This window comes from Dermacentor variabilis, chromosome 10, assembly GCF_050947875.1.
Source record: "Dermacentor variabilis isolate Ectoservices chromosome 10, ASM5094787v1, whole genome shotgun sequence".
In the NCBI taxonomy this organism is placed as follows: Eukaryota; Metazoa; Arthropoda; class Arachnida; order Ixodida; family Ixodidae; genus Dermacentor; species Dermacentor variabilis.
The window spans coordinates 42,252,362-42,273,553 of record NC_134577.1 but is presented as its reverse complement, the minus strand read 5'-3'; the positions used below and the strand labels follow the sequence as shown (position 1 = coordinate 42,273,553).

At 44.7% G+C, this 21,192-nt stretch overlaps 2 long non-coding RNA genes across 2 annotated transcripts; one reads left to right on the top strand and one right to left on the bottom strand.

Annotated features, from left to right (window-relative positions):
• Positions 1–5,218: 5,218 nt before the first annotated feature.
• LOC142559513 (uncharacterized) lies at positions 5,219–10,124 on the bottom strand. The gene is made up of 3 exons (XR_012823140.1): positions 9,981–10,124; positions 7,883–7,957; positions 5,219–5,708 (listed from the first exon to the last, which is right to left on the bottom strand). It is a non-coding gene; the product is annotated as an uncharacterized LOC142559513 (long non-coding RNA).
• A 3,573-nt stretch (positions 10,125–13,697) lies between these two features.
• On the top strand, positions 13,698–18,713 carry LOC142559512 (uncharacterized). Its single transcript, XR_012823139.1, has 3 exons — positions 13,698–13,852; positions 16,751–16,838; positions 18,573–18,713. It is a non-coding gene; the product is annotated as an uncharacterized LOC142559512 (long non-coding RNA).
• The last annotated feature ends 2,479 nt before the right edge of the window (positions 18,714–21,192 follow it).

The following is a 21,192-nucleotide window of genomic DNA, read 5'->3' as shown; positions in this document are numbered from 1 at the left end:
GTAAAAGTTGCAACCAGACGCATTCTACAGTGCACACTGCCGTTGTCGCCCCCTACCGCTGTTAAGCATCATCCTCCATGACGACGCATGCGCTATTCCTGCCTAAAGTGGCCATTTTCTCCTCCCACAAATGTTTTGTTATGCCACCGACGACATAGTCATCACCCCGTCATCATGTCAGCGTCGTTGTGTCGCAATCTTGTTGTCCTCAGAATGTCCCTGACGCCTATTAGTAGTAGTAATGGTATTTTATTAATATTACTATTGTTATATTATTATAGGTTGTTAACAGAATGTAAGAAAATAACTGAGTATAAAACGACAAAGAAGTGAAAATGGAGTTTCCGGAAGCTACAAACAGACGTGAACACAAGACAGAAGGTCAGTATTGAACACAAATGTTTCAAAAGTTCTCCACAAAGAAATGAGGAAACAAAATGTTATGCGATACACTGGCCTCACCAATAAAGCAGCATGGCCACGTACCCTCGATCGTTCTAAATTTTTTTCTAGTGTTTCGACCTACGGCGAAGAATCTCTTCCTTCCCATAATGATACGATCGCTTTTCAGATATTCAGAGGCCTGAGGACGTAGCTTATACAGCAGAGGATACATGGTCCTCTGGGACCACGTTCGCAAAGCTGCAAAACCACGCTATCTCAAGATTACGAGCGTCTCTAATACGACCCGAGTACATATGAATACGAATATGTCGTACTTTTCACTGCATACCCTTGTCGTTACCGTTCTACTCGAAAAGCAACACACATCACACTTGTCCTCGTCGCATCGATACACAGACATTAACACTGTGCACCCATCTGGTTTGGTGTTTGCATTTCGGAATAGCTTGCCAACGCTGCGACGCAACAATATACATATTGTACGAGATGCATGAATGAATTTACTCATTTACTCATTTACCCATGAATTTACTCATTGTATGAATAAAATTCAACGTCTCCGTTAGTTGTATAGCGTTTAATAAAGAAAGCGTTGCTTCAAACAGATTTCAATGTGAGTCTTGAAGATTATTATTATTGTTTTGCATGACTCACGTTTTTCGGCGTATTACCGATTCAAAATTTTTTCCCACCGATGGTGCCACGAAAGCAATCAGTAGGAAGGCGAAAGCTCCGGAGATGTATAGCTCGGCAGATGTATAGCTTAGCTGCCCGCAGTATTCTTTGAATTCACTATCAGTTTGGAATAGCGTTTCGTAATACGGAAAGAACAGGTTACTTTTTCTACGCGTCAACATCAAATTCAGCGACGTGCTGCACTGAACAAGAAGGTGTAGTGCATTTGACTATCCATTGATGCGCCTACTTCACAGGCACCAAAAAATAAAGCGCTTACAGCAAAAAAGCAGCGTGATAGAACTTCGCATATAGTGGCTACACAAAAGGTTGATTGAGCGTAATTACGTCAGAACAGTTGCAAGCATTGTGCTCACCTCATCAACTGGGACACGAAACTTGACTCGGCTACGAGTTCCCGAGCTGCCTAAACCAAGCCAAAAATTCCAATTCAAATTTACGTGCAAAATCCAAGATATGATTATGAGGCGCGGCGTAGTGCCAGACTCCGGTTTAATTTCGACCACCTGGGGGTTTTCTAACGAGCACTCAATGCACACTACCCAGGCATTCGAGGATGTTGACCTACCGATTCGCCCAACTTGCCGTTTTTGTAAAGAAACTATGATAGAAATAAACTTTTGCCCCATGGGATTCCTTAACGCACGTGCAATCTTCCGATAAGCGGTAGATCAGGCCGCTAGAACAGCTGATCACTAAGCCGGCAAGGTGGATTGAAAGATACCAGGTGCTAGTGCACAGTAGAGTATAACCCCGGGTCGACGCTTGGCCAGCGTCACGACTCGTTAAATCGTCGTTTGCCGGCACTTTATTAAAGTTATTCCTATCCTATCCTACCAGGTCTTTACAACAGCTGGCCATTAGGCCCGTAGAATTGACAGCAAGATACCACTTCGCAAGAACGGGTGGCACAAGGTTGACGGCAAGACACCAGGCTGATAGAAGAGCTGGCCTCTAAGTCTGCTGTACGGGCAGCAATACTCGTCACCAGGTCTGCAGGGCGGGAACCAAGACACCAGGCCACTTGAGCACCCCAGTCGCCCTAGTTGACGTAAAAAGAAATTATAGAAGCGGCGCATACCTAAAGGAATATGCACACTGACTAAAGATAACGTTAAACAAGTTCATTTAGGAGCGGCGCGTACCGTTAAAACTCAAGTGACACAAGTTGGTCTGCAGGCTGATAACGAACCCTGTTCCCTAAGCAGAGCAACCCGATCCTCTACGCAGCACACCTTGGACTGCCCTGTGCCCTAAGCTGGCGTGGAACAGATCAGATAAGGACTAACAGACCAGCAGACGGACAAACATACCGTGAGCTGTGTGAAGTTCCTAATTAGCTAGGCCCGCGGAAGAGAACTTACGGGTGTAATATACCACTAGGGCGCACATAACTAATCGCCTCGTTGTCTTCTCTCCTAATCTTTCTGTACCTTTATTACTTCGATCGCACTTTACTCCCTTTACGCCTTTCCACAACACAGGGTAGCCAGCCGGTACTTTCACTGGCTAACCTCCCTGTCTTTCGATGCTTGTCGATGCAAAATTGGTGATGACTGTTGTGTGCACAGAGAAGTATGACATGTTTATATACATTTGGGATTGTGTATGTCTCGTGTCCCAGTCGCACACGTATTTGAATCTGCCGAATAGCTATTTCAAAGAACATCAAGTGCACTAAATAATCAATTCGTTGTAATATGCTAATTCATCAAGACGTATGTGTGCTTCAGAGATACTAATATCCAGATATTATATGTTAAGATATTACGCAGGAATTTACTCTTTTTATTACATCGAACAGAAGTGCACATTGGCACTACATTGCCGGTCCGTATACTGGGGTTATGTATATGCCATTTGCAGGCACTGCCACGCGAAGCACATGTGACACTCGCGCATGCATATAATATCCAGATATTATATGTTAAGATATCTGGATATATGACGTATCCATGAAGGCGAGGCCCCGTCCGAAACGTCAATAACGTCCTGTTATTTTCTTACGTGCTTCTATTTCAACTATTTGTGTGCCGGATGCTGTGATTCTATACATATGCGTGTGAAGTTACACATATATATATATATATATATATATATATATATATATATATATATATATATATATATATATATATATATATATATATATATATATATATATATATATATATATATAAACTTCACACGCGCACACACACTCCTAGTTGCCGAACGACCAACCAGCAGAAGCCACGTAAACACATGAGGTTAGATAACTAAAGCTTTGGTATAAAGTATACACATCTGAACAAATACGCAACCTGTGGAAATCGCATACTAAAGCTGCTCCTACTACACTGTTTAAGGTGTTTAGGTGGTGGTTACGTTATCCTCCGCTATGTGGGTCTGTATGCCTACCTATCTCGCTACCTAAAAGGAACCTTCGTGCCGTGTTCCAAGATAATTCAACCTCTTCTCGTAAGGTGTGTGTGTGTGTGCGTGCGTGTGTGCGTGCGTGCGTGCGTGCGTGTGTGCGTGCGTGAGAGAGAGAGAGAGAGAATATGACAAGTCGAAGTCACAACGAACGCCAGACAAAGCGAAGGATGACAACGGCTTTAAAGTACAACAATAACTACGAGGGTGCCAATACAACAGCTGTGGCGCTGACACTGCGACAATGTTACGATGGCGACTACGGCAAGACGGCAACACGGCGGCAATGCCAGTGACGATCGCGACGAAGCTCGGTTATGACGCCAACATGACGGCGATGACAAAACCAACGAAGGCATCAAGCCAACGAAGGCATGACATTAACGACAGCGATGGCATAGCGACAGTGAAACGTTTCGACGACGACACTGACATTCTGAGCTTGACAACCACAGGATTATAAAACGACGGTGATATGACGAGAATGTGATGACGACAATGACGACGGTGGCATAACTACTTAAGTGTTGTGGGAAAAATAAACTTCAGAAACTATCTACGATGATCGCCAACGAACCAACGAACAAACGGCTGGACGAGCGAACTAATGAACGGATGACTGAACGAGTGACCTAACGAACTAACGAGACTTTGTTGATCAGCCCGACCATCGACTACAGACCACTGACCATCTATAATCAAGGTAAATGGGCCAAAGAAGCAAAGAAAGCTAAAAACTGCATCCATAAACCTTGGACAGCGCGCGCTGCAAATTTTTCCTGCCGCAGCACTTAAGTCAAGCCACCGACGACACAGCCATCGCCTCGTCATGCCATCACCATTGTTGCGTAATCATGTAGCGCTGGGCATTTAACTGATTATTATCATTGTCATTAGTAGTATTATTACAGGTTGCTAAGAGAATGTAACAGATCCCTGGGGTCAGCAAGTAATTCAAAGAGAATGTAGTCAAGAGAATTAAAAACAGTGCCCGAACCGAAAGGTACAAAAAGTGAACGTAAGACTGAATCTCCATATTGCCCACAAATATTATGCGATAACACTGGTCTCGCCCAGGAGGCAGCATGGGCCACGTAAACACGATTGTTCTAAATTTTAACCTAGTGCCTCGACGAACTTCGAAGATACTGTTATTTACCCTACTGATAAGATTACTTTTCAAAGATACTCACCGACGTAAGCACGTAACTGCAACAGAGTACACCCTTGCAATTTTTGAACATTGAGAGATCGCCAATCAGCGCCGTGCAAAGGAGTGAATCAGTGAAATGTGCAAGAGTATACGCGCGTGCGTGCAAAGCGCAGTACACTGGAAGTTTCCTCGACTGCGCTGTTCTGCTTGACGGAATCGCCCCGTGCTTTCTGCTGCGTTATTGATTCCTTTTATTTTTTTATTTCTTATGGACGCCTTGCACAGGCAATTGCTTAAAGCAACGAGGAGCAGCGACGCAACACAGCAACGACGCACGCCCACAGCTAGGCGTGCTTGCCTCCACTTAATCTGTTTTAAAGCTTGCCAATTTGCACGGTTTTTATTATAATTACGCATGCTTTCGCGGAGAATAAAATATGCACGTATTAGGACACCTCAATTCATTTGCGGACTTCGTTATATAAGATTTTGCTTTATCCATTGTGCTTTAGCCACTGCGACCACGATGACATTGATGGAGACACAAAGTCATGACAAATAACTTTATTTTGCTGTTTATTGAACCTAAAAAATGGAGAGAATGCTTCATTTTGTGTATTTGTATGATCTGTCAATACGAAGAAAGGTCACCGGCAGAGTAGACGAACTCGGCAACACGACGCGGCAGCGAGTCGTAGAGTGCTGGAACGGTGTCGGGGTTCCATTTTCAGGGCCTCCCACTGTTCATTCGCAGCCCACAATTCGTCACAACTTGCGTGATGGGCCTACATCCTTGACAGGTTGAGTTTCCTTATGCCCCAAATGTTTTGAATAGTATTCGTATGTGCTGCTAACGGCCGCCAACCTACAGTGTCATGACGCCGAGATCTTGCAATTTCGCTCGCAGAGAGCGTGACGTGTGGGCGGGTGACAAGTCTTGCCGATGCCAGCAGTGTCCGGCTGGAAAATGACGACCTAGAACACAGGGAAGCAGGCCTTGATTGCTATGCTGGCCTCAATGCACATTCGTCCTTGAGTCCTGCGTAGAGATTGAAGGCCATCCTTGGTTATGCCCCAAACGTTGACACTCTTGCGCCCATTGGCCCCGATTTGCTGAACGTAGACTACTACCTTCTCTGCATCTTTCTTCTGCCGATCATCAACCGACTGGAAAGGCCTCGCCCGTCACATAGCCGAAACGACCTGTTCATTGACGTTTGCGGATAAACTTAATATTATTCATTGAACTCATGTGGCCACCAATTAGAATAAACATTTGTGAACCCCACCCCTTATGTAATCCACTCAGTGAGGGGTCTTTAAGTAAATGAAAGTGAAGTGGAGGGGGTCTTACCTGAATATTATCGATTACTTAGATGCAAAATTACAGCGCTTTTCGACGCATGTTTCTATGGGCATGATGTCGTAAAGACGGATCACTATACAATTACAGTAAGCAGGATGCATGGAAACGGGCGGGATTAAACTTAATAAAACTCGGAAATAATATGCACCTCCTGAGGTCTGGTCGACTGACCTGTTTTTGGCTGCACTGGGTACAAAACGTGGTCTAGTCAAGGAAAGCAAAGTTTCGTCAGTCATCTGCAATCCAGTGAAGATGGGCTGGAGCGAACGCGGACCTGTCTGCCCTCGCCTCATCGGAAACTGCGACTTCTTGGCAGCACTTAGGTTCCCTGAAATACTTCGAAAAGGCCGTTGTCGAACCATCTCTGCGGTGACGTCGAAGCCGACCGCATCTCTGACCTGACCAGCTGTCGTGGAAGGACTAGCATCAGCAACGGCAGCCTAGGCAGCGTCCTCTTGTTCAGTAGTATGATGGACAGATTTCTTGCTGCATCACCAATGCACCTGTATCTCTGAACGCCTGCACGATTAACAGTGGGTTGCGTCATATCTACTGTGCTTGCAATCTCCCTGGGATGCACTGTGCAGCGACATACATACCGCAGCCTCTCAGATTTCTTTTGGCACTCGAGGAGGCATTCTAAACCCAGCGCGAAAGTCACTGCTGAGACAGGCTGTATATATGCGTTATGTATTGTCCGATGCTGCGATCACAACAGCTCTTTACTGTGCCAGATGGCGCGATACAGTTCCATTTCGTATCTAGTCCAGAAACAACATCTGTGGGCATGTCTCGTCTTCCTCGATGCTCCCACTCTCCACGTGATTGTGTTAGGCGTTCACAAAAAAAAGCAACAGATAATGCAGCAGAAAGCACAAGGGCTGATTGAGCCTACTAGAACAGCTAGCCGAGGAGACTCACTCGGCTTTGCTTATCAGTCATGCGCATACACTTGATCATTTCGCCGATACGCCTCGTGGTACGGCGCTGATCGGCTTTTCGGTCGCGCGATATTTTAAAAATTGCAAGGGTTTATGCACATGACCGTCTCTAGGCAGAGCTGCTGAACCGCGCTTTCTTGCGAGATTACAACTGTCTCGAATACGCCCATATTAGCGACGTTTCGAGGCAACAACGAAGCGTCATGGCAAATGTCTCCCAGAACTCTGAGCACTACTTGTAAACAGCATTCTTCCCTTGTCACGCATCTCACATCGTCTTCGTGACATTGATAGGGAAACGTCCAACAAAGTGCATACGTGTCAATTGCTGTTCGCGTCTCGGAATAGCTTCTGAACGGTATAGAGCACGACTAAATATCGTACGAGGCAAATGTTCTGTATAAACATAGCATCGATTTACTCATTGCATAGGATCAAATTAACTGTACGCAACGCCATGAGTTGACAAGACAAATATAAGGGTTCGCTTCAAATACATTCAAACATGTGCCTTGAATCTGCATAATCTTTCTTTCTTGGCGTATCCCTGACTCGGCATGTTTTCTGCCGACGGTGCCACGACAGAAACCTGCAAAACCATGGCAAAATGCCGGCAAACTTAAAGCTGCCTGCAATAGCAACTGAACGCGCTTTTTTCACGTTTTGATTTACGTTTCGGAATGTGGAACGAACAGGCTTTTTTCAACGCAACGACATTAAATTCATTGGCGCGCTGCATTGAACTGTCGGCTGTAGTTCACTTGTCTAACGATTGGCACGCGTACTTCTCCGAGCAGGAAAAAATCGTTTTCGTGCAGAAATGAGCGGAAGACACTTTGCATAGCTGCTACGCGAAATGCTGACTGTGCGTAATTACGTCAATACCGTTGCTTGAAGTGGTCTCACCTCGTCTGCTGGAAAACGCAGCTTGGCCCGGCTGTCCATCTCTGCTTTGGTCGAACCACGAGCCCCAGGAACGTCCTACATAAATGAGCAGCCAGCATTCTTTCAGTCACTCTGTGGTCCTTCCGAAAAAGCGGCGCGAGGTGCGGCGTCACCGCAGAAGCTTATGCTATTTACGAAAGCAGGTGGGCATTTTTGCACGCAACCACATGCACCGACATATGGCAAAATGGCAGCCAAGGTAAATGCAAGCCGCGATAACAGTGCAGGCTACAGCGCCTTCTACTGCGGCGAAGGCAACGTCCAAACGCAGAAATCAAACAGCGCGACAGAATGACGACAAAGACGCTGAGCTGGACGATGCTAGCCTGCCGATTCGCCCAACTTGCCGTATTGATAAAGAAATCGTGAGAGAGCGAAACAGCCTTTTGCCACCTGTGATACTATAGCATGCGCGTGACATTGTGATGACCAGCAGAACGCCCGACAGAGGCCTTATCTGTATTTTGCAGTACGTACTATCGTCATCTTTAGGAAAGGGAACTGCTTCGTCGTTTCTCGACTAGCTACCGGAACGAGATGAAAGCGCCTTCATTGAACTTCACAAGACCGCTGCAATATTCCTATCGGCAGAGCAGTTCGTTCAAATAACGTTTTCTTTGTAGTACAATACAAGGTACAAGGAAACAAATACCGTTCCTAGAATTCCGTTCCTGGAACCCCTTCACAAACCAATTTCAAGATAATTTTATTTCATCAAGAACGGCGCCACTAATTTGGGATACGGGAAAAGACACGCAGAATGAATTACCTCATCGGTTCATCTTGCCAAAAAAAAAAAAAAAATACTCATCCGCAAGGCGAAGCATCCAATTTGATAGCAATTACTAGACAGCTATACGAAGATAGTTTTATCGGCCGTGTACACCTTTAAAGAATCCCATACATGCATAGAGCCACTCGCGCACGGGCAAACATTAACACGTCTCACTCGACGACCGCTGACACTGGCTGTCAAAACGCTGGCGTTTGAAATAGCGGCAGCTGCAGCAGAGTGAAATGACCCGCGTGCTGCCTATCGCTTCAACGCGAACTACGCGGCGAGAACGCAGGGAACGCAAAGTTATCTGCCCTTAGCAGGCCTCGACTGTTCCCATTACAGATCGCTTTCGAGATAGGGCCCGCGCTCAGCTGCGACTTATGCAGCCGCCGCCAAGGTAGAACGCAACCCCCGCCGCCCTTTGCCCGTCCCTGTGCCTAGCGCGTGACTGAATGTGGCGCGCTTTATATCCGCCTTCCTTCCTCGCATGCGCCCAATCGAGCCGCCATCCTTGGCTCATTCTCGCACGCATTCACTCGCCCCCGCAGCACACGGCGCGCGGCTACGATGTTATCAGACTTGGACTTCATACGGAACATCACGGCAACGACGACTGAAATGCGCCTGGAATGTCCATACAACTGCTGTCGCAATAAATGAAAACGTGATGTAGAGAGCAAAGACCATATTCCAAATTGAAGAAGCGCGCACACTCCAACACAAACCGTCGGCTTTGCCCCAGTAAGGTTCAGTACCTTGTCGCTAAGCTTTTCCCAGTAAGATTCAGTACTAGCCAAACTATCCGCGCCATGGCGGCCGACCTATCTTTTGCTAACTGCGTCACATGGCGGCCGGCATGCGCTAAGAAGTCCCGAAATAAGTTGGATATTGTTGCGGGCCATAGAAAACGACAAAAAAAACTTGTCCCAGCAAGTGTTATGAACTGGGCTAGTTGGTGTGTATTCCTTTTTCTCGCGCTAAGTACTGTACGACGCAAGGGTAATGAAATGGACACTGGGCATGAAGCGGACACGAGGTGACACAGGGGAGCGGTCCTCTGCGTCACTTCGTGCCCACTTCATATCCAGTGTCCTTTTCATTCCCGTTGCGTCTTACGGTACTTAGCGCTAGAAAAACATTGTCCCGCTAACATTCAGCGCACGCCGAACTAACTGCGCGACAGCGGCCGACCTGTCCTTCGCTAACTGCGCCTCAGCCGTGCCCTAACCTAAGCCTCAATTGCTCGAAAGGCAGCGTACACTGCCAAGCGAAATTTCTCACCTTGCCGTCGTCAAATACCGCAGGAGCGCCGCGCCGAAGAGCAGCAGGGACCCGCAAAGACGTCGCAGAGTTTGCGCGATTTACGCGAAATAAAAAAAAAAAACAAGAAACAGCACGTCCAACGCGCGTGCGGCCGCGCACGCTTCCGTCGTGCGTCTGTCGCATGTCTGGCCTGCCATTGGCTCGCTGCTGGGTGACGCAAGAAAGCCGAGTCATATGGCCGAGTCGCAAAGTATAACTTCTTTTACACGCAAAACTTTTTTTGCTTTAGTGAAAAGGAATAGAAAATAACATAGTGTCTCTTAACTTCATTTCAAATTACTTCTCTTTCGTTTTGATGCTCGCGTCACCTAACCATACCTACGAATTAGATAAATTTCGTTTGCCTTCCCTCCGTTCACCACCATGTGGCGCATTAACCTTAAAGAATTTGAAATTCGCGCCTTGACGTATGTCGTGACGCACAACTAAAGAAAACACAAGAAGCACACCCTGAGACTGTCGCATCACCTCGGTATCTGGAATCGAGTGCGCTCATACGTCAGCCTTATCTCGAAGACGGCCACCTATTTGCTCGGCTGGCAATGACTCGACAATTTTGCTAGACAACTGGCCAGACCGCTCTCCGGCATTCCGGATGAGATGTCTGGCCGAGATAACTGCTCACGCGAGGCTCCCGGTGAATACTTCTTTTTTAGGCTTTCTTTTTTTTATGCTTTTACGCGTATACCTCAGCGTTCTCTTTACGGTAGCGCATGCGCTTAGTCACGTGGTTTCATTACATATTTCGCGGACTCTCTTTAAACGCCGGAAAAAAATCACCCCCCAATATGCACGTTGCCACAAAAAATTGGATCGGTCGTTTTGGAATGCCCTCTACAGCGTAGCAAAACGCACTCGGCGCTAAAGTGCATGTAATTTCCTTGCGTAATAGATCTTAGTTAATTACATAATTAAGCGCAATATAAGAAATATTCTAAGGAGCACCACATGACGGCAAACCATACGTCACTGGTTTCATTCAGTCGCGGTTAACCACTATTTTTTTAATGCAGTCCGTATATCTTGACCAACACTGTGCCGCAATAACGCTCGTTTACCGTGTATTGGGTGCACTTTAATGAAATTGACCCGGAGTCACTCACTACCCGGCGGGCTTCTCGATCAGATCGCAGATTTCGCAAGTAAAACTCCGTAATTTCGCTTTAATCTCCTAGTTGCGCTATTGGTAAAGCGGTCACTAGTACCCCGGTCACACTAGGCACTTCCGATCGCGATTGAGCCCGACCGGGATCGAATTTGTCTGTCACGCTTGGCCCTATTTCGCAAACTGCGGAAGTGCGCAAATCACAACCGACCGAGAAATTTGATCCCGACTTGGTTCAATAGTCCTCGAAAGTGCTCCGTGTTACTGGCACATTTAGTTGCAAGGGAGCCCGCTCTTCCACAGTTAACAAGAAACTTTTAACAAGAAACAGTTAACAAGAAACTAACAAGAAGTTCAGCCTGACACAAGGATCCCAGCGCCAAGAATTGCTTGCCATGGTGAGAAGAGTGGCCAGCCGCGGAATGAACCAAGAAGAAAAAGAAATAATTGTAAGTGACGGTGTTTCTTGCCTGATGGCGAGTGGTGCATCCATTTCACCGAGAGTGCCTGACCTCCAGGAGATTTCGCAGGTTCTGGAGAATAACGACCTTCTAGCGCTACAGGCCGATAAGGAGGGCGGCTTTGCTGTTATGCCGACTGGTGTTTTTCGTGAAAAGGCCTTGGTTGCTATAAAGAGATAAAAAAGGCGCCGGTCCTGTCTTTTGTGTCCTTCTTCAATCCTGGTCTTTTGTGACTTGCCTTTACTCATTCAAGAAACTTTAGTTGGGGGCTCCTATCTAAATACAAGTGAACGGAGAAATCGTTTTACTCGGTGTTGAAGCGGTTTATTGCACTTAAAAAAAAACTTGATACATAATGACTTTAAAAAACAGTTTTTTTTTTAATTTAAGCAGCCAGTTTCCTTACGAAAAAGAAATTTAAGGATACAAGTTTCAAAATGTGTAACTCAGTAATACTAGGATACTATAACTATATCTTCTGCATTTATTAAGAGATATAAAGCGGAAGAAATTGATGTGGTATAGGCCACTTTCATCTATAGCACGAAGTTGTGAGTAGGACTTCTTGCAAAGCGCTCCAGAGCATTATAACTCTCTTCACGTAAGCTGTAAATTCACATATCAAATTTGCTCGGCTTATACGCTCCGACTTGTTTAGTTTACAGTGATGCGATATCTGTTTTTCGCGCGCACTCAGGGATTTGGAAAAGCTTATCTAAGGAAATTCAGGCGCTTTGCGTGCGAAAAGCTCGATCATGCCTTAGTGGGGAACTCCGAATTAATTCTGACCGCCTGGAGTTCTTTGCCGAGCGTTTATGCATTTCTGTCCCTGAAAATGCGGCCACCGCGAACGGGATTCGATCCCACGACCTCGTAGTTCACAGCGCGACGCCATATCCGCTAATCCACCAAGCGGGTGATTCTTAAACATCGTACTAGTAATTTTACTTGTACTTGCAACGCAGTACTGGGTTAATACATGCCCCTGAAAGCACGTAATTAGGAAGGTAATTAGTAAGACTCAGTTATTTACGACCGTATTTACGATCGCGCTAATTCGCATGTCCACCGGCAAATCTTGCCCAGTAAAAATTACGATTTTGTTTCGAATCTCCTACCCTAATAATCTGAATCAAGCGCCAAAATATATACGGTATAGAAAGGTCCTAACATGTGCAGCTGTGCTGCCCTTTACTTTTTTCAGTTTTTTTTTTTCGCTTAGACTACCGAAGCTGACACATAATGGCCTCTGCACAGCAGGCGCAGATAGGGTGTGTTTTTCGCTTCTTTCTCTCTTTCTTTTCCTTTTCTTTCTTTTTGCGTCGAGCTGGATACATGCACAATGGAATCAACCTCATAGCGAGAGATTTTTTTTTTCAGTTTTATTATTCCGTAGTATGCATGTACATTAGTTCATTATTAGCGTGCTGTCAGAGTCCGGCTAACAATTAGTAGGCGAATATAATACAACATTCAGTAGGCACTGACAGGTTGCATATAAGGAACGTACACTAATATTACTGCGTCGAAATAGCCGCAAATAAAGGCAGTTGGTGCTGAAAAAACGTGCAAACAGTTCGAATCCACAAAAGGGACCAAGAATTTTCCTGTTATTTCCTGCGTTCCTTAAATGGGCAACGATTCCACAGCGTCATTTTTTAACGGTATTGCACGTTTCTACTAAAGTGCGGAAAGGCATTAACACATGTAATCTAGCTGACTACGTTTATAACGCAGCGCACGCCGCTTACATCAGAAAAATAAAAATACATGACACCAGGAAATTGTCAAAAACGAAAGGTATAAATAGTCCATCTTGAACGCGGTCCTCCAGATCGCTTCTTTGTTACATCAACTTCTCGCATTCTAGAGGAGGCTATTGTTCAGGCGCAGCTGCGGGTAAAATATTTTTTCCCGACCTCCGCAAGCTACATTAAAGCTGCATATATATTTTTTTTTCCTGTCCTCTACGCATCGTTATTTTTCGCAGGTTCCGCTACACTGCTATGACAGTCACTGCATTCTTCTTTTTTCATATCAAAAGCCGCGGAACAATCGACTTAAGACTGTTTTCCGCAGTACGAAAACAGCCTTGCATACGTGGTAGCTGACGCCATCAGGGTGACGTCACTACTTTTACGGTGGCTGGTTGGCGCTCGGTTGCTGACGTTATCGAGTCCGATTTTGGGAACTTGGGGCATCTGATCGACGAGGGCGCACGGAAAGGCAGCCTATACACTGACACGTTCAACGTTTCGTCACAGGTGAGATGCGGAACGCGTCACAGAGCTCCTGATGAAACGTAGGACAATGATTTATTGAGTCCTGTTATGGCGGAGCAGTGATTCTCTCGCGAGTGAAGCCTAGTCGCCATATTTGCACCATATTTGCGCCATATTCACGCCATATTCGTGCCATATTCGTGCCATATTCGCACCATACGTTTCTGGTAACTTACAGAAAGTATTTGAAGGTTCTTTGAAGGTTCATTCAGCTGGCGTTGAAGTCTCAGCACTTGAGCGCCCATTGTGCAGGATTTCTCTTGGGTAACAAATATTTAACTACATTCCGTTTTTTTATTGCTGTTGTTCATGCGCTTGTTTTTACTCGGCATCGCTCTTACAGTGCCTACCTTCTTTTTTTTTTACCTACGGACCCTTCACACAACTCCTAGAGGAGCACTCGTAATGCACTTTGTAATGCACTCGTAGAACACTTTGTAATGAACAGCTGTTTAATTGGTTCGCCATCTTTTATAGCGAGTAAATCTTTTACGGTGGGCGCAACAACGCAGTGAGCATAATAGCTATGTCCGCCGTTGTGTACATAATGATACGTGCAAATATGACTGCAGCTGCCATTAGATGTTCCAGCTTCTGCCGCAGTAAGGAAACAAGTTTAAGTCGAAGCTGTCATGTTACCTTGAAACAGGGAAAAAAAATGTAGCTCTCTAAATAAACGTTGAAATACTAGAAATAGCCGACTCAGATCCAAGTCATAAAAGTCATAAAAATGTTTGACGATTCCTCTTGGCACACAGTTTGAAATGGTGCGGCGAAACATAGTCACCTAGCTAGCTTGAGCTAAAATGACTTACCTAAATCTGTTTAATGGCTAGTATGAACTAGCCCATCTAGTGGGTACGCGTTAAAACGGTTGCTGAAATGCCGTTTTTGCGAATGTGTTGATATCGTTCTTTCTTTCTTTTTCTTTTTTTCTTGCGTGAGTTGCCGATAGTTACCGAGAAAGGAAATAATATGGAAGCATGGACAGGGTAAGGGGGCTGGAGAGGGGGGAAGGGAGGAGGCACTTCATGCAGGTACTGCGAGCACATATAACATGGACATGAATCACGAATGTGGTTGAGAGCGTGAATGTTACCGCCTACGTTTAATAGAAGATAATATAAGAGCGACAGCAGCTTAATAGAAAGCTGTAGCTCGACAATTCCTATCTAAATGCCTGGGAACGGAGCAACTCTTCTTCGCAAAATCGACTGCATAGATCTTTATGAGGTCTCTGGCACTTATGTCCAAATGGCATTAATAAATCAATTCATGCCCCTCAATTTTTTAGAAAAATCTCTGAATATTTCAAATTAAAAATAAGAACCTTACGTTGGAGTATTCTGTCTCTGAGCAATATAAGAACGATATTCCAGTTATGTAAACGGCGCCTAATAATGCATCTAAAGCTCACAAAATTATTGTATTGGACATTGTCGTTAAATACACCACTAATTCGTGGGTAGCGCTTTTGTAAAACTGCACCAAACAGTGCAATAGTTCCATATAAGCTGTAAACTCATTTATAAAAGTTGTCCGTTTTAAGTGTTCTTACAGGTGCAGTTTACAGAACGGCGACATCTGTTTTTCTGACAGATTTAAAAAGTTGTAGCCTTTGTACATGCGTTTTCGTTTAAACTTTCATTTGTAAAGCTTCTGTTAAAAAAAACATCGTATGCCCTGAATCAAAATTTCCTGGAGTTGCTATAATTTACCTTTGCCTCTCACAACAAAACTTAACTCAAACCAGTCCAGCAGTTGTCTAAAGAGAGCATTGCTGTGTCTTGCATACGTTTGAACAAAGAAATTGGAGTTGGCTTCAAGCGAAAGCTTCCTTTTAAAGTATAATTTTAACACAAATGCAAGCGAAGTTCCAGCTATTGCAGTCCCTGGAGATCAATCAATTTCGTTCGGAATCGAATGTTGGTGGAGATGAACCTGTAATTAATGACGATGAAGTGGCGAACCTGAATGAAATGTCCAGATTATCTCAGTAATTTGAGTTATTCACTTTACATATTTGTGGATGCACATCATTTCTGCCAATCTTTTCTACTGTCTTTGAAAACAAGAACGTTCAGCGCACGACCACACCCACGCCCACTGAATTCATACCTTTAACCACCTTCATACCTTTCTTCATTCATACCTTTAACCACCTTCATACCTTTCTTCATTCATACCTTTAACCACCTTCATACCTTTCTTCATTCATACCTTTAACCACCCAAAGAAGGACATTTAAAAAATGGCACCCTAGAAAAGTAACTTTATTTTTGTATTATGCGTTTAAAAATAATATTACCTTGGTCCGAACACTGATTTTGTCTAGGCGACGAAAGCAGGCTAATTTTTTCTACCGTGTCTCTTGACCAGTTTATACCTTTTATCAAATATTTACCAAACTTTCTTTTACCTTCTACAGCAGCGCTTCGTACACAGGCTGTGATAGAAACACCACAACAGCTTACATTTATCAGAATGCGGCTTCAAACACAATCAGATCATTTAATTTCTTAGAAGACGGCAAGCCGCCAGTCAATTTCGCCAAATACAATTTGTCGGGTTAAATGTTAGGCAAACCTGCACAAGAAAGCCCAAGGCAAGCGTGAAGATGTCGGACAAGTCCTATTTTTACTAACGTTAAACATTATGCCCCGCTCTACTACACGTAACTTAGTCAATGATCAAATTGTTTAGCTTTTGAGCGTTGTCATAAAAACCAGCGAACTCTGAAGATGACATTGTTGAGATTAAAGGCTTAGGTAAGATTAGAGATTAATATGGCGGGCGCTGTACGCACCAACTTGCCGTGCCGGTCGTTAGATTTACTTTGTTAGTTCACTCAATAAAGATATGTTTTTTTTTGTATTTCAGGTGCACGGGAGAAATCGAAGCGACAGAGGCGTAATCATGCTTTGTGCTTACCTTGCCGCTACATTCCTTTGGGGATGGTTTTGCGCAAGTGAGTTTTTATTCCAACATTTTTTTTTTTCATAAACCATTCCTTCCGGTCCGATGAGTTGCCGCTCGAGCGTATCGCGAGTCCAGAATGACAGCCATGCACATAATAAAACATGACCGAGTGTGACTGCATTCGAAGCGAGGCACTCATATTTGTGTTTAGCTTGTTGAAGTCACTAAAGCGTGCATGTAGAGATGCCGGTATGCTGACTGCTCATAGTTACATAAAAATGACTAGGTAGCAATTCTTTTTCTTGATATTGCATGAATAGTGTAAAAGGAGCTACGAAGTAAAACTAAAAATTAAATTAAGAATTATTCATCTTCCCAGATAGTATAATCAGAGCAAACTTGTAGATAAGAATATTTTAGGCTAGCATGAGACATTTCCTACCCATATTTCCGGTGCTCTATAAGTACTTCATAAATGTATTTTTTAGAAGCCCAAAAGAAGCCCACAAAAGCAAGCGAAAACTGCCAGGCAACGAGTCGCACGGCCCTTTCTATTGTGTGTGTGTGTGTGTGTGTATGCGTTTTGCGGGCTTTCTTTAGCGCTTCTTAGTTTGCTAATTATGTAATTAGGCGAAATACAACAAAACTAATCTGACTTGCTCTAAGCGGCGCAAATAAAATTGCCTTGGTTCTATCTAGCTACAGGCCACTCGCATGCTTTTAAACTTACGGCGCAGGTTGGATTACGGTTAAAACATATAAGAGCGCGTTCACTCGTGTTATCGTGTTTTAGGCCTTTCTTGTACACGTTTCTCTTTATGGATGCGTGAAAATTGGATTCCTTTTTGTAACTAAGGCGACTTTTACTTCTCAATGAAATACTGCCTGGGAAAAGCAAGATGAATATAAGACCACGCATAATGCACGTTGTACATCCTATTGCATCGCGGCGCATTTACGTCACTTCACAGATACATAGGAATTAATTCCTCAAGTAGACACACACTTGGACATCATTGGTCAAGGGAAGCGCAGGCGCTTGTAGTTAGGATTTCTGTACAGTAGCCATTCACAGTTCTCACAAACAGAGGCCTATGCGGTCTTTGACGTCACTCGAAAAATTATTGACGTGCCGCCGTCGTCGTCTTTTTGACGCTGACGTCGTCGTTACGCAACCGTTGTCGGTGCCGTGTCATTGTTGTCTGATGCCGCCATATGCGTCGCGGTGATAGTCATTACAGCAGTTGCCCCCATCGTGGGCGTTCTGTAGTTGTCCTGTTGTTAGCACCTTACTGAGTCAATGATTTGTGGATGTGGAGTAGGTCTAACTCTCTTGTGTTTTATTTTTCTTCTTGTCCTTCTTCCTTTTTTCTTTTTTTACCAATTCACAACTCCGGTTCTTCCAGTTATGCTAACGAATGAAAAAAATAGCAATAATAAATAAATAAATATTACTTTTATCTAAAGCCGCCGCGGGAAAAGGTGGAACAATGAATTAGAGGAAGGTTGCTGTTATTTAAGAAATTCATGTAAATATTGGCGTCAAATTGTAAAGTTGAAAGTCTATTTCCGAACGCACCCAGTCCGTTCTCGATCATCGTCCCGAATGGATGTTTCGGTGAAAACCTTTCGCTGGTGTCCGTTTCAAGCAGAGATACGGATACAAGACGTAATATTAGTTTTTTTTTGTTGTTGTTGAAAATGTTGCGTATTTTTTGTGCGATCAAATCCGCACCACATCCCGCATGTGATAACTTCTGACTGGCGTCATTTTACCATGTAGATCATTGTAAGCTGCCGCTACCAAACAAAGTTATTATCAAGGACGGAAGGACTTACAATTCTACTGATCCCTGTGTGCAGTACCAATGCCGCAAAGGAGTCCTCTCGACAACAGAGTGAGTATAGAGAAGTATAAGTGTAATTTAAGTATAACTAAGTATAACGAAGGCGTACTGCTTGACTACCACCCTATATGAATTTATTCAAACGTTCAGTTGAAGTTTCGCTCGTATCGTACGCAAGACGGACCACATCGAGAAAAACCGTAAGCAAAGCAACGACCAATTCTTCCTGTCTTGAAACTTCCACGGCCTTGCGCATTTCGGCAAAACTTAAACGCCACAAAATATACATGTTGAGGGGCGCTTGTACCGCCTAATAAATTCAAAGCCTATTTTCATATAATTTGTCAATGTATGTGCTTTAGACATAGCCTAACTTCTTTCCAATACTTGATCTTTGCTTGGAATGTGAGCATGCGTATTTTTGGGGGAAAGGCAAATATATAACTTATAAACCAATTGCGTTGCCATGGCATATTTCACCACTGCAAGAGCTTACAGTCAGTCGCGCAATGAATGCCTAAAAGTTAATGAACCCCTACCCAGCTCATACAGAGAGCAAGTATAGTGATGAGCAGGGTCCGTTAGGAATTACGGGGATTCCCAATAATACCGGTAATCCTAGCTGCATGATAGGCGTCTGAACCATTAATCCTATATGAATACATATACTGGAAACGCCAATACTCGGCGATGGCCTTTGTACGTCGCCAAAATTGTGTGCGCCTTAATAAAAGAGTTCTCTGTCTTCATCAAGGGAATACGAAATAGATAAAAATTGGGACACCAATCACAAAAAAGCTATAATAGTTGTGCTCCTAATGGATGGATGGATGGATGGATGGATGGATGGATGGAAGGATGGAAGGATGGAAGGATGGAAGGACGGACGGACGGACGGACGGACGGACGGACGGACGGATGGACGGACGGACGGACGGATGGATGGATGGATGGGATGGGATGGGATGGGATGGGATGGGATGGGATGGGATGGGATGGGATGGGATGGGATGGGATGGGATGGATGGATGGATGGATGGATGGATGGATGGATGGATGGATGGATGGATGGATGGATGGATGGATGGATGGATGGATGGATGGATGGATGGATGGATGGATGGATGGATGGATGGATGGATGGATGGATGGATGGATGGATGGATGGATGGATGGATGGATGGATGGATGGATGGATGGATGGATGGATGGATGGATGGATGGATGGATGGATGGATGGATGGATGGATGGATGGATGGATGGATGGATGGATGGATGGATGGATGGATGGATGGATGGATGGATGGATGGATGGATGGATGGATGGATGGATGGATGGATGGATGGATGGATGGATGGATGGATGGATGGATGGATGGATGGATGGATGGATGGATGGATGGATGGATGGATGGATGGATGGATGGATGGATGGATGGATGGATGGATGGATGGATGGATGGATGGATGGATGGATGGATGGATGGATGGATGGATGGATGGATGGATGGATGGATGGATGGATGGATGGATGGATGGATGGATGGATGGATGGATGGATGGATGGATGGATGGATGGATGGATGGATGGATGGATGGATGGATGGATGGATGGATGGATGGATGGATGGATGGATGGATGGATGGATGGATGGATGGATGGATGGATGGATGGATGGATGGATGGATGGATGGATGGATGGATGGATGGATGGATGGATGGATGGATGGATGGATGGATGGATGGATGGATGGATGGATGGATGGATGGATGGATGGATGGATGGATGGATGGATGGATGGATGGATGGATGGATGGATGGATGGATGGATGGATGGATGGATGGATGGATGGATGGATGGATGGATGGATGGATGGATGGATGGATGGATGGATGGATGGATGGATGGATGGATGGATGGATGGATGGATGGATGGATGGATGGATGGTGTGTGTGTGTGTGTGTGTGTGTGTGTGTGTGTGTGTGTGTGTGTGTGTGTGTGTGTGTGTGTGTGTGTGTGTGTGTGTGTGTGTGTGTGTGTGTGTGTGTGTGTGTGTGTGTGTGTGTGTGTGTGTGTGTGTGTGTGTGTGTGTGTGTGTGTGTGTGTGTGTGTGTGTGTGTGTGTGTGTGTGTGTGCGCGTGCGTGTGTGTGTGCGTGTGTGTGTGTGTCATGAAGGCTTAACTGCTATATTTCAATGTTTGCTGCAGTCTGCACTTAGACCTAGCACCGTCCAAGCTTCATCTGCCGATCTAGCAGCGATATGCCTCCAGCAGTAGCAACAGTTCCTCTGCCCATGATAAGGAAAACAATAGCACTTATGGGTTTATTGGCTCGCTTGAATGTGTTCGAAGTCACCATTGGCGTGTGTCGCAGCACGTATAATACGTATAAGTTCTGAACGGTATACACATAGTTTATATCGTTTTCTTTTTAATTTTTGACAAATAAGATCATTTGTGGCTGATTGTATAATTTGAGAAAAGAGGAACTCAGCAGGTTGGCTGCTAAGATAGCTGGTGGTAACTCACAATTGCTTTCTGCGGAGAAAAAA